At 44.1% G+C, this 13,057-nt stretch overlaps 1 protein-coding gene across 2 annotated transcripts in view; it reads left to right on the top strand.

Moving 5' to 3' along the window:
- Positions 1-13,057, top strand: part of h6pd (hexose-6-phosphate dehydrogenase (glucose 1-dehydrogenase)) — an 83,432-nt gene that overhangs the window by 5,432 nt on the left and 64,943 nt on the right. Inside the window, exon 1 of one of the 2 annotated variants that reach the window (XM_087980290.1) lies at positions 3,542-3,559. The exons of the other annotated variant lie outside the window; for it this stretch is intronic. The gene's annotated coding sequence lies outside the window, so the exon portion shown is untranslated. Of the gene's footprint in view, positions 1-3,541; positions 3,560-13,057 lie in introns of those variants that run through there. 2 annotated transcript variants of the gene reach the window in all.

Here is a 13,057-nt window from a genome sequence, read left to right as displayed (position 1 = left end):
AGGAGAAAGAAGATGATGAAAAGTGCATAGATGAAAGGTGCTGTCAGCCTGGAGTGGACGGGCTCCAACAAACCCCAACACTATCTGCCGTATCAGAGCCTCCACCTTTTTCCTCCACAGCCGAGAGTTATAACGGTGCAACACGAGTCGTGGCCTCGAAGAATTGTCTTATCCCTTTTTGACTTGAACTTTCAAATAAGCCCCAAAGTTGACCTCAATAGACTGTCATATGTAGTTATGGAAGGAGGCATTCAGCTCCTGTTTGTACGGTACAGTGAAATATATCCTTTTGGTGAGGGCAAGATGACTGTGATGCCTCTTACAATGAAATATCTTCTAATTGAATAAGAGCTTTGGGTGAGATCGCTGAGGAAGTCAGGAAGGCTTCTCTCTCATTAGCAAGAGAGAGGGGGGTCTGCTGGTGGGTTACCACAGCTCAGGCGAGAGGAGAGTTTGAGAAAGTGAGCCCTTCATGGTAACCTCAGCTGGTGCTGGAATTAAACCCATGCTGTTGGTTTCACTCTGCACTGCAAGCCAGCTCTCCAGCCAATTCAGCTAACCGACCACTCGAAAAGGGAATGAATTCCCTCGAAACACATCTTAAACAATATGTTAGACTCATCAGACAATGACAATCTTCTTACTTGGGCTGTACTGCTGCTCTAGTTCAGTGGATTCTCAGATGCCTGGTAAGTCTAATGCAGACTGTGTCAATGTAGAAAAAAATGTTGATGTTTTGGCTTTAAGTGTTTCAGACCAGCTGCCCCACAGACAAAATACTTCAATGACTCATCAGTGCAGAGCCCACTGCTGAGTTGTACAGGTCACAAGGCTTTTACTTCAGTTTGTTGTTTGTGCTGAGCTCGATGTTTTTGACAAGAATGATGAGGAGACCAGCGTTGACCTCATTAACCTTGATTACAGACAATCTCCTCGCACCCTGGGCACTGAAGTGTCATCCCTGGATCAGATAACCATTTCTCATGAGTTTACCGAGCATTAGGTAATACCATGATGCACTGTTCCCACCTCTGTGTCTGTAACTGCATTGAGCATATGTTGGACCTGGATATGCTGAAGTAGATCTGAGCGGGAAGGGACTAGTATGTGTGCCACCGGAGGCTGGGATTAAGGGAGAGATTGGGTGGTGGCCATGGACAAGATTGGAAGCTGGTTCCTCGTGTGAGAACTGAAGGTTGGGGAGGTGACAAATGGGGAGGTGTGGGATGTCCAGAAACAAAGAGCTCGAGGTGATTCTCAAAGGATCAATATGTGAGGATGGGGTATTGGTGCGTGGACGGCAAGTGGTATATTCTGAATGATTTGTAGGCTGTGGTAAGAATCAGGTTGTGTATCAATACATCCATGGAGAAGGATTTTTAACTGGAACTGGTGATGTAGCAGCTGAGGGGGAAAAAAAAAATGAGCTTACTGAGGAGAGAGATTTAAAAATCACGAGGGGCAGAGATAGGGCTAATAGCAGATATCTTTTCCCTTGGGTGGTGTGATAGTAAAGAATTAATTTGCTCTGCTGACCTGCAGGAAATTGGATGTCCTGAGGCTAGGGTGGGATGCCTCTGACTTACAGATAAACTGTAAGAAAATTACATTATCGTCTCCTATTATTCAGAGCAATTTACTTGGCCATTCCTTTGCCATTCAGATCCATTTGTATCATCATCCCCTATTCAGAAATCAATAAGAACATTCTAGTTGGAATTCCGACTACTCCCTGTAGTTACAAAAAATACAATTCACACCAGATCTGGCCATTAAGGGATGGTTTGCATTACATTGTTTGTGGAGGGGAGGTGGTCGCTGCACTGTGTCTTGAGTGGTATGTGACTATGGGGGAGTGACTGGGGGTTGTCTTGTGGGTTTTACAGACCGTCATGTAAAGATTTTGTATAAAGGAAGGACTGTTTCCTTTGTTCAGAGAGCTTCCCTGGACACGCCTCACAAGCATGGTGAAGAGTGTCCAGGGTTTCTCCAAAGCTTGTATCGTACTGCGCTTAATAAAATTTCGCTTATTCACAGAAGTTGGCGTGTTGTAGTTGCATCAAGTGTGTAAGAACCTCAGGGGAAAAAGAACTTAACAGTGGGAGATTTCAAGATTAGGGGACATATTTTTTAAGAGGAGAGAGGTCTAAAAAAAGACACAAGTGGCAACGTTTTACACAGAAGGTGATTAGTGTGTGGAATGAACTTCCTGAGGAAGTGGGGGATGTGGGCACAGTTACAATGTTTGAAAGAAACTTAGATAAGTACATGAACAGAAAAGGTTTGGAGGGATATGGACCAGGAGCATTCAGGTGGGACTAGTTTAGTTTGGAATTATGGTCGACATGGATTGTTTGGACTGAAGGGTCTGTTTCCATGCTGTATGGCTCTATGACTATGATTGAGGTCCAAGGTCCAATGTCTGCTGTATCTTTTTTTTAATTCAGAGGATCTGGGTGTTGCTTCTTGTCTCAGATGTTAACATTTGCTTCAATTGCAGTTCTTTTTTAATTGGGCTGGGTTATTTGAACTTTGACCAGAGGTGTTGGTTAGCAGATGGGGATAAAGTCTGAGGTTAGTTTGAGCAGAGGGATGATTTGGTGCTACAGAAAAGCAGAGAACATACAGGAGAAAAATTGCAGGTTGTGTAGTTAAACCCCCGTGCTGCTGACAGACCAGCTTATTACTTACTTTGAAGCGAGAGAGTAAGTGTGCAATTTAATTTTATTTAGTCAATTGAGTGCAAATTTTACTCTGGAGCCAGAGTGACAGATGCCACAAATCAAGAAAATGAAATTGTGACAGATATTATAACCTAGTTTACTCAATGATATTCTTAAAAGCCCAAATGTTTCACTTTGTTAAATGTTTTTGTTTGAAATTTGGATTAAAATATTGAATTAATGTCCAGGATATTTTTTGTTTATTCTTTTATTTCACGATATTTCTCTTCTGCCCTTTAATGCAGCTTTCTGTCTCTTGTTCCACTTACTTTATCTTTTGAGTGGACTCCACTTCTTGTATCTCCTCTCTTGTTCTTTGTCTCTCTCTCTCTCTCTCCTTCCCATTATGTCTGTCTCTCTCTTGCTCTTCCAGTCTATTTGAGTATCTCTGTATTCCTACTGCCTCTCTCTGTCCCTTGCTTACTTTCATTCTGAATATCTTTCTCTCAACCTCCTCCTTCTTCCTCCCTCCCTTTCTTGTCATTTATTTTGCCTCTTTCACTACCTTTCCTACTCCCTCCCACAATCCCAGAAACATTCCTTCTCTCTTTCTTTGACTAACCCCCCCCCCACCAATTTCCTTCTCACCTTTTTCTTACTTTCTTCTGGTCTCTTCCCTTCCTCCCTGTGCCAATCCCTTGCGTCCTTCCCGTTGTCCCAGTGCAATCGGCTGTAGCACCCTCATTCCTGCTCAATATCACTTCTTGGCTGCAGCAACTGGTAGCCCTCACTGAATGCTTTTGTTTATTGATGCACCATCTGTGCAGGTTTATCAGACTTCAGAACTCTGCAATATCGAGATGAATTTTGGCGGCAGGTCCCGCTCTTCCTTCAACGTGAGAGACATATCCAAATTAGAAATATCCATTTACTCCAAAAGACACTCGCCCAGCTAAGAGTATGAAGAAAGGATGTCTGTTTAAATGATGCCAGACTGTATCCTCCTGCATCGGAACAGTTTCTATGTTCTGGGCTGTTTAAAATGAGTGGCTTTTCAACAGAATGCATTCGCTGTGGAAGCAGGCCATTTGACCCATTGAGTCCACACAAACCCTCAAAAAGACATTCTATGTAGACCCACCCCATCTCTGTAACCCTATATTTCCCATGGCTAACCCCCCCCCCCCCCCCCCATGCCTGGGAACTGTGGGAGCTTAGAATGGCCAGTCCACCTAACCTGCATGTGTTTAGACTATGAGAGGAAGCCCAGACAGACACAGGGAGAATGTGCAAACTCCACACAGACAGTCACCCAAGGCTGGAATCAAACCCTTCCCCTGGTGCTGTGAGGCAGCAGTGCTAAATACTGAGCCACCGTACCACCCACTAATATTTGAATTGAAAACATCGGGTGGCTAACTTGGATCTGGGGCCTCGTGCAAGTGAGATACTTGTAAAATACTGGAGGATGTTTTGAAAATAACTTTCACACACAAGCACCTGTTAAGGTTGAAAAATCCAATTTGTTGTTTTTCAGCATACAGCCTTGCTATAATTCTGCAACAAGTTGTTTTAATTTAGCATGTATAATGTATAAAGATGTCTAAAAGTCTTTCACAAGTCCGTTAATATATTCCATTAAATTTGACACAGAGCCAAAGAATGCGGTATTCGGAGAACTGACCCATGGTCAGACCAAAGGTCTGTCAGATGAATCAGAGAAGGAGCGAGACTTGGAGAGGGAATCCCAGAGTTTAGGGTTTAGTTATCTGAAGACAGTCTTCCTTATTGAAAGGAAATGGTGCATGTGCAAGAGTCCAGATCATTGTATACAAGTACCAAGGCTTGGAGTGTGGAGTGTGGGTGGGTCTGTGGTTGGAAGAGATGGCAGACATGGAGAGGTGGGGATGGTCGCAGGGAAATATGAATTCCCTAAATCTGCTTGGCTTTCAACTTTTCTATGAAAACCTTCTTTCTTCTGGCCTTCCATGGTGCTGCTTTCTCACTGCTCTCTAACTGGACGAGGTAACATCCAGAAAAATGATCCCCATCCGTTAGTCCCATCTGGTGCTCAAAGAGAAATCATTGTTCAGAGACTCCACTTGGATCTGCTCCCAAGTCTGCAGAAACCTTCAGTCCAATCTCTGGAATGAAAGAGTCAAGGCAACAGAGATTGATTGGTCGTTGTTCTTGTACCGAGCCTGTTTCGACTTTTATTGTAGAATAGTGAATGTGCTACATTTCAATGCAGTCTTATGGACCAGACCAAACCCCCTCAAAATCTATTAATAAGGTAGCCTAGACCATAACTTTTTCTTAATAAGGTGAATGTGAGGCATTGTGTTCCAGATGCAATTCGACTGGTCAAACTACTACACTTTATTCATACACTATATTGTTAAAATACAACAAAAGAAAGAATTGGAAAAACTTAGCTCTCTCAGAAAATTTAACTAAATAATAAATTGTTGAGCTACTAAACAGCAATTTTCCCAATATAGTAACATCCCATAAACACCCCCTGGACAAAGGCAAATACAGCAAATAGTCTCACATGGAATTCTAGTAGCAGGAAGAGAACCTCAAGCTTTTAGCTATAACAGAGAAGGATAAACATCCAGCATCAAGACCCCAGTAGCTGCTACGGAAAACTAAAACTAAAAATCCTGGTTCTGTTGGAGCCTGACCCCACCCATTCAGGCTGCTTCTATTGTTCCAACTTTTAAAAAGAACCCAAGGACAGACAAGGTGTTTATATAGAACATAGAACATAGAAGAATACAGCGCAGTACAGGCCCTTGGGCCCTCGATGTTGCGCCGATCCAAGCCCACCTAAACTACACTAACCCACTATCCTCCATATACCTATCCAATGCCCTCTTAAATGCCCATAAAGAGGGAGAGTCCACCACTGTTACTGGCAGGGCATTCCATGAACTAACGACTCGCTGAGTGAAGAACCTACCCCTAACATCAGTCCGATATCTACCCCCCCTTAATTTAAAGCTATGCCCCCTTGTAATACCCGACTCAATACGCGGGAAAAGGTTCATACTGTCGACCCTATCTAACCCCCTAATCATCTTGTACACCTCAATCAAGTCACCCCTAAACCTTCTTTTCTCTAGTGAAAACAGCCCCAAGTGCCTCAGTCTTTCCTCATACGATTTTCCTTCCATACCAGGCAACATCCTGGTAAACCTCCTCTGCACCCGTTCCAATGCCTCCACATCCTTCCTATAGTATGGCGACCAAAACTGCACACAATATTCCAGATGCGGCCGTACCAGAGTCTTATACAACTGCATCATGACCTCAGGACTCCGGAACTCAATTCCTCTACCAATAAAAGCCAGTACGCCATATGCCTTCCTCACCGCACTATTTACCTGGGTGGCAACTTTCAGAGATCTGTGTACATGGACACCAAGATCCCTCTGCTCATCCACACTACCAAGTATCCGACCATTAGCCCAGTACCCCATCTTTTTGTTATTCTTCCCAAAGTGAATCACCTCGCACTTAGCTACATTGAATTCCATCTGCCACCTTTCTGCCCAGCTCTGCAGCTTCTCTATATCCTGCTGTAACCTGCCACATGCTTCCTCACTGTCAACAACTCCTCCGACTTTCGTGTCATCCGCAAACTTGCTCACCCAACCTTCTAACCCCTCTTCCAGGTCATTTATAAAAATGACAAACAGCAATGGACCCAAAACAGATCCTTGCGGAACACCGCTAGTGACGGCACTCCATGAAGAAACTTTGCCATCAACTACTACCCTCTGTCTTCTTCCATCCAGCCAATTCCTAATCCAAACCTCCAACTCACCCTCAATGCCATATCTCCGTATTTTCTGCAGTAGCCTACCATGGGGAACCTTATCAAACGCCTTACTAAAATCCATATATACCACATCTACCGCTTTCCCCTCATCAACCTCCTTCGTCACCTTTTCAAAGAATTCAATAAGGTTTGTGAGGCACGACTTGCCCTTCACAAAACCATGCTGACTATCCTTGATCACATTATTCCTATCTAGATGTGCATAAATCCTATCCCTTACAATTCTCTCTAAGACTTTGCCCACAACAGAAGTGAGACTCACCGGCCTATAGTTACTAGGGCTATCCCTACTCCCCTTTTTGAACAAGGGAACCACATTTGCTATCCTCCAGTCTTCTGGGACTACTCCTGTAGACAAAGAGGACATAAAAATCAAGGCCAATGGCTCTGCAATCTCCTCCCTTGCTTCCCAGAGAATCCTAGGATAAATGCCATCAGGCCCAGGGGACTTATCTATTTTCACCTTTTCCAGGATTTCCAACACCTCTTCTCTACATACCTATGGGATTTCAATAGACAGCTCTGAACCTCCATCTTAAAACCTCCCTTCATCTAAAACAGGTCAAAATGCACCTCTTATGACCATAGTATTCTTAGAAGTCACTTTCAGTCATCTCAAAGATGCAAGCTTACTTACCAACTTTCTGGTCACCTACATTGGGGGAGATCTCAGTGCAAAGCTCCCATTGACATCTGAATTTCCACTTGAATTTGTGCTCACGTTCTCACCAGAGAACATAGGAAAGGAGGCCATTCTGCCCATCAAACTTGCATTGCCATCCAATTACAGATCGGTTTGACTGCTCTGCATGTTAACTCCATCTATCTGCCTTAGTTCCATTATGTTAATACACTCGCCTATTAAAAGTGGACAAAATGAGTTAAAATGATTTAAAAACATTAGTGTGGTGTGAGTAATGCTGAAAAAGGTGGAAAAACAGAATGAGAAAGACCGTATTCTTGATGTTGAGAAGGATTTTCCTGTGGTGAACCCCTTCAGGGACAGAATCTGCATTGTGTGATTTGCTGAACAGAACCGGCTCATCGCATTTATATTTCAGCAGCTTTGCTGGCATTTCCATAAATCTGTCCTTGAAAACCCGTTGAGTGTTTTGATGTACAGTTGGTTCTGCTATAATGTATTTCCTCAACGTGAATTGGCTTTGACGTGATTGAAGAATTTAGACCCTTATGTGTAAAACACGAACCTTCCTTACCTGTGTTGACTATAACGCGATTCCGGCCCCATTAGTTTAAATGGTGTGGCTATTGCGCGATTTTCTTCTAACGCGAGATTGCACTAACGAGTTACAGGAGAACCGACTGTATTTTCAATTCACACGTGGGAGATGGTCTCACTGCATTAGACCTAGAACTTGCAGCAGCCTGTTCTGTTGTGAAGGTGCAGAGCAAACTTGGATTGAGTTGTGATATTGTGGGATGTGTTGAGCAGGAATGTCCAAGATTTAATAGACGTAGAGTCATACAGCACGGAAACAGACTCTTTGATCCAACCAGTCCATGCCCACCATAATCCCAAACTAAACTAGTCCCACCTGCTTGCACTTGGCCAATATCCCTCCAAACATTCCTTACTTACGTACTTAACCACATGTCTTTTAAATGTTGTAACTATACCCACATCCACCACCTCATCTGGAGGTTCATTCCCCACACGAGCCATTCTGTGCAAAAAAAAAGTTGCCCCTCATGTCTTGTAGAAATCTTTCTCCTCTCACCTTAAAAATAGGGACCCTAGTTCTGAAATCCCCCATCCTAAGGAAAAGACACCTGCCATTCACCTCATCTATAGCCCTCATTACTTTGTAAACTTCAGTAAGGTCACCTGTCAAACTCCTACGTTCCAGTGAAAAAAGTCCTAGCCTATCTAAGTTTTCCTCATAATTGCCGATTCCAGCCTTGGGCGACTGTCTGTGTGTAATTTGCGCGTTCTCCCTGTGTCTGCATGGGTTTCCTCAGGGTGCTCCGATTTCTTACCACAGTCACAAAGATGTGCAGGTCAGGTGAATTGACCATGCTAAATTGCCCACAGTGTTCAGGGATGTGTAGATTAGGTACATGAGTCACGGAGAGTAGTAGGGGAATGTGTCTGGGTGGGTTATCCTTCGTAGGGTCAGTGAGGACTGTTGGGCAGAATGGCCTGTATCCACACTGTAGGGCTTCTATGATTCTTAACTCTGTGTGGGTGCACATGTCTCTCTCTACAAATGCTGAAAGATCTACAGAGTATTTCTGGCCCGTTCTGTGTTTCACATGATGTATTTTTTCTTCATCTCGGTTGTTCTGAAGTGTACAATCGACAGATTCTTGACCGATTCAGGAACAGGATGTGGGTGTTTCCGGCTGGGCCAGCATTTATTACCCAGAGGGGAGTTAAGAATCAACCACATTGTCACAAGGAGGTAAGACCAGGTAAGGATGGCAGTTTCCTTCCCTCAAGGACATTAGTGAACCAGATGGGGTTTTCCTGACAATCAGCAATGGTTTCACAGTCATCATCAGACTCTTCACTCCAGATCTTTTAAAAACTGAATTGAAATTCCTCCATCTGCCATGGTGGGATTTGAACCCAGGTTCCCAGAATATTATCTGGGTCTCTGGATTAACAATCCAGCGATAATACCACTAGCCCATTGCCTCCCCCAGTGGAGACCAGGAAAGTGGATGTGAGGAATGTTGGATCCTATTGCACGACAGAACAAGCTCAAGGAGGCCAGATGATCTATTCTTATTTCTTGTTGTCTAACGTCTAAATCTAATCATTCGCTTTCAAAATGCAGTTGTTGTTATAATGTGCAAATGTGGCAGCCGATGTGAGCCTGAGGTCCCTTCAGCAGGAAAGGTGATGGGTGACCAGCAAATCTTGTTTTTGTGGGATTGATTCAAGAATGAATGTTAGCCAGGACACTGGGGAGCATCTGATTCTGTTCAGCAAACGGTTACAAGTGCCTCACTTGACAGTCAGGGCAGGGGCCGCCACTGGAGACAAACAAAGGCTGGAAGCTTTGATAACTGCCCTGCTTCCCCAGACATCCTGTAACTTTCTGAGCAAAGAGCTGGCAGGTTGCTTTCATTCATTAAAGTATGTACACTTGTGCCAATCAAAACGATGCACTGGTAATCACTGTATCAGTGCTGAGTGCTCTTGGACAAGACGACTGATTATTGGGCGGCACGGTGGTTAGCACTGCTGTCTCACGGCGCCAGAGACCTGGGTTCAATTCCCGCCTCAGGCTACTCTCTGTATGGAGTTTGCACATTCTCCCTGTATCTGCGTGGGTTTCCTCCGGGTGCTCCGGTTTCCTCCCACAGTCCAAAAATGTGAAGGTTAGGTGAATTGGCCATGCTAAATTGCCCGTCGTGGTAGGTGAAGGGGTAAAAGTAGGGGAATGGGTCTGGGTGGGTTATGCTTCGGCGGGTCAGTGTGGACTTGTTGGGTCAAAGGGCCTGCTTCCACACTGTAAGTAATCTAATCTAAAGACGCTAAAGAGACACCTCTCATCAGGAGAGATGCCCAGTGTCAATGCACCCAAGATATTTGCACATCGCAGGGTGGACAATCGAAATGAATGCAACAAACTCATCAAACAGCATTTAAAATACCCAAACCAAAGCTTAGGCTTCAGTGAGAAGTTTAGACCTTCATGGAAAAACTTTAATTGAAGGAATTAAAAGACGCCAAAAAGTCACATTGATAGATACATTTATCCTCATCATTGCTTCAAAGGGTAAACCATCTCACTCAGACATTGGAAAATCCTCCAGCTGAAAGAAATTGAGAGATGGCTGGAAGGATTTGTGGGGATGTACTGTCACTGATCAAAGAGTCACCAGAGGCAAAATATGTCATGCCACTCAGGCATTTAGCAGACTATCAACAGATCAAGGACCCTGGGAGGAAGGGGGGGAGGGGACAGACATTCGGCCAATCAACAGGGCCACTGCGGAGAGGTGGTGACCTCCACACCAAGCCTCAGGTTGAGGAGGGAGGCAGGTCAATGGGGAGTGATGGTGGTGTGTTCAGAGAGGGTGAGGGGTCATTAATGACAAATGCTGAGGAGGTGGATTGAGCGGGAATCTTCTTACCAATGCAGAGCCATTAATAGGAAAATCCAGTTGTTCCAAATCATCAAACACTCCAAATTCCAACAGAGAATAAGTTAGGATCTGTCCAAAGGCTACAGGAGCATAGAACCTCTGAACTGTCCAGGATTTGATAAGATAGAGGAAGAGAGACTTGCCTTTGTGTAGCACCATTCACAGCTTCAAACCATCTCTGTATCCACTTTTGAACTGTAGCCACTGTTGTAAGAAATGCAGCAGCTAATTTGCAAAACAGCACGCTCACAAACAACAATGTGATGATGAAATAAAACAAAGAACTCAAAGTTTGGGAGAAGATTTGTAGCTCGGGTGCTCGTTGTTGTGGTTCTGTTCGCCGAGCTTGGAATTTGTGTTGCAGACGTTTCGTCCCCTGCCTAGGTGACATCCTCAGTGCTTGGGAGCCTCCCAGTGAAGCGCTTCTGTGATCTTTCCTCCGGCATTTACAGTGATGTGTACCTGCCGCTTCCGGTTGTCAGTTCCAGCTGTCCGCTGCAGTGGTCGGTATATTGGGTCCAGGTCGATGTGCTTATTGATTGAATCTGTGGATGAGTGCCATGCCTCTAGGAATTCCCTGGCTGTTCTCTGTTTGGCTTGTCCTATAATAGTAGTGTTGTCCCAGTCGAACTCATTTTGCTTGTCATCTGAGTGTGTGGCTATTAAGAATAGCTGGTCATGTCGTTTCGTGGCTAGTTGGTGTTCATGGATGCGGATCGTTAGCTGTCTTCCTGTTTGTCCTATGTAGTGTTTTGTGCAGTCCTTGCTTGGGATTTTGTCCACTACATTGGTTTTGCTCATGCTGGGTATCGGGTCCTTCGTCCTGGTGAGTTGTTGTCTGAGAGTGGCTGTTGGTTTGTGTGCTGTTATGAATCCTAGTGGTCGCAGTAGTCTGGCTGTCAGTTCAGAAATGTTCAGACAACGGAATGAGGACATGCCACAACCCAAAGGACTAGCCACACTACCTTACATCAAAAACATTTCTGAACTGACAGCCAGACTACTGCGACCACTAGGACTTACAACAGCACACAAACCAACAGCCACTCTCAGACAACAACTCACCAGAATGAAGGACCTGATACCCAGCATGAGCAAAACCAATGTAGTGTACAAAATCCCATGCAAGGACTACACAAAACACTACATAGGACAAACAGGAAGACAGCTAACGGTCCGCATCCATGAACACCAACTAGCCACGAAACGACATGACCAGCTATCCTTAGTAGCCACACACTCAGATGACAAGCAACATGAGTTCGACTGGGACAACACTACTATTATAGGACAAGCCAAACAGAGAACAGCCAGGGAATTCCTAGAGGCATGGCACTCATCCACAGGTTCAATCAATAAGCACATCGACCTGGACCCAATATACTGACCACTGCAGCGGACAGTTGAAACTGACAACCGGAAGCGGCAGATTCAAGCCATTACAAATGCCAGAGGAAAGACCACAGAAGCGCTTCACTGGAGGCTCCCAAGCACTGAGGATGTCACCTAGACAGAGGACGAAACGCCTGCAACATAAATTCCTAGCTCGGCGAACAGAACCATAACAGCAGCAAAGAACTGCAGAGGCTGGAAATCTGAATCGAGAAAATAAATTCCTTGGAGAAACTCAGCAGGTCCTGCAGCATCTGTGGAGAGGAAGGGTTACTGGACTTGAAATATTAACTCTGTTTCTCACTCTGCAGATGCTGCCAGATCTGCTGAGCAATTTCTGTTTTTATGTATGATAATGACATTGTCTCTTTTTCTGATGTCGATTTAAGGAATAAATATTAACCAGGGCAATGATGTGTGATGAGAAGCCAGAGACTTACTTACATTTCCTTCCAGACTCAATTTTTGAAGAATAAATAAGGTTGGAATGAGGAAAGAAACCTCTCTATTTTGTCTATTCACTTCTCCCTAATGTAAGAACGGGTGAGGTTGTTCGTTCTTGCTATTTGATAATCCGTGACCTTATTTCCATGTGTGTTTATTGAGGAATGGGTATTAGCCATCCAATTAAACATTAAATTGAATGAGTTTATAGTTCTGGTTATGCAATTGGAATTTTGAAATTAAATACATTTATTACAATCACTAATGAATATTATTCTGGTGAAGTGATATTTTTACAGTTAATCAACTGGTGAAACCTTAGTGTTTGGTGCATGGTGACAGGTGATTTTAGAAGATGGGGAGTTGGAGCAAGATTATGGTTTAGCACAATGTGTTAAACCTGGAAGTAAGCTGATGGGTAATGAACAGCAGAAACCAACTATCCCACCCAATACCACATGAGGGATAAGTGGACAGACACGAGAGAGGTGTGAGGAAATAAGAGGGCTCGTTCCTCATCCTAAATTGATTTCTTCAAAAATGACGACCACTTTGGAAGAAAATGTAAGGGAACAAGATAGTGGGGTCTCTG

This window comes from Chiloscyllium plagiosum, unplaced genomic scaffold (assembly GCF_037043375.1).
Source record: "Chiloscyllium plagiosum isolate Xiang-an unplaced genomic scaffold, Cpla_swu_hap1 HiC_scaffold_37, whole genome shotgun sequence".
In the NCBI taxonomy this organism is placed as follows: domain Eukaryota; kingdom Metazoa; phylum Chordata; class Chondrichthyes; order Orectolobiformes; family Hemiscylliidae; genus Chiloscyllium; species Chiloscyllium plagiosum.
Note: the sequence above shows the minus strand (reverse complement) of the source record. Positions and strands in the feature narration are given on the sequence as shown.